Consider the following 1,180-nt stretch of genomic DNA (forward strand, 5'->3'; position numbering starts at 1 on the left):
AAACCCCCCATTGATAAAGTTAGCAGTATTTTGCATCTATCTGTAAAAATATACAGACAAGGGCTTCTCCTCAGATCTCTAGCTGATGCTGGAAGTCATAAAACAATTGCATTCCTTCATACTTTTAGGACTAGTAAATATTTCACCCTAAAGACAATACAGAAACTTTCCTAGTACAGACATTGTGTCTGTTGCTGCATTGAAAACTGAACTATACCATCTTTTATGGCATAGCCATAAAGTAATTTAATTTCAGTTATTCTTCTGAAGTTTGCTGCACTGACATTAATCTCCTGTATTCCAGTTTCTAGTGTTAAAATATATACATTTAAACAGTTACAATAGTGCATGTACATTTTTCTTCCAGTAAGGCACACTGTGGTAACATTTCAAACAGTACTTTGCAAATACCTTTTCTTTCAAACAGCACTTTGCAAATACCTTTTCAACACACATATCTATACAAGCAATTTGATATGCACATGATATACAGTTCTAATACATTTGTAACATAAGCATTTTATATAAATCATTTTGATATTCACCAATGACATATAGTTATTTCCAAAATTCTAGCTAGCTGTGCTGGCAGTATCTCCTTTCATTATGTGTCTTCCCCCCTTCAGAGACTCAAGCTAGTTTTTCAAGTGACCCTTGAGAAACGTTGCTTGAGAGGAATGAGCCTATATTGGAATACATTACCCCATTCCCTGTCTTGAGAGCCCATCTTCGTTGGCATTGCTAACCTCACTGCAGTGCTGCACTGCCATATCATATGCCTGCAACCCTAAGCTACACCTTAGTAGCTTGGAATTTTGCTGGCTGGCTTGATGTAATTATGTTAAGGCATTGTGGTCTGTAACTACAGTGAATTTCCTTCCATACAGATAAGGTTGAAGTTTCTACAGTGCCCACACTATGGCTAGAGCATCCTTTTCTAAAGATGCATAGCATTCCTCCTGGGTTGGAGGCTATGGCTGAGATGTACCACTGGGTGCTCTTCTCCCTCCGAGGAAACCTGGCTGAGTGCAGCCTCCACCCCATGGTTTGAAGCATCCACCTGCACAACAAATTATTTTTTGCAATTTGGACTGAATAACACAGGGGGTCCTCCCAAAGCCCACTTAAGCTTCTGGAATGCCTGCTTACATGCTGGGGTCCACACTACCTTATCTGGCCT

Source organism: Protopterus annectens, chromosome 1.part2 (genome assembly GCF_019279795.1).
Source record: "Protopterus annectens isolate FY-2018-M chromosome 1.part2, PAN1.0, whole genome shotgun sequence".
Classification (NCBI taxonomy): Eukaryota; Metazoa; Chordata; order Ceratodontiformes; family Protopteridae; genus Protopterus; species Protopterus annectens.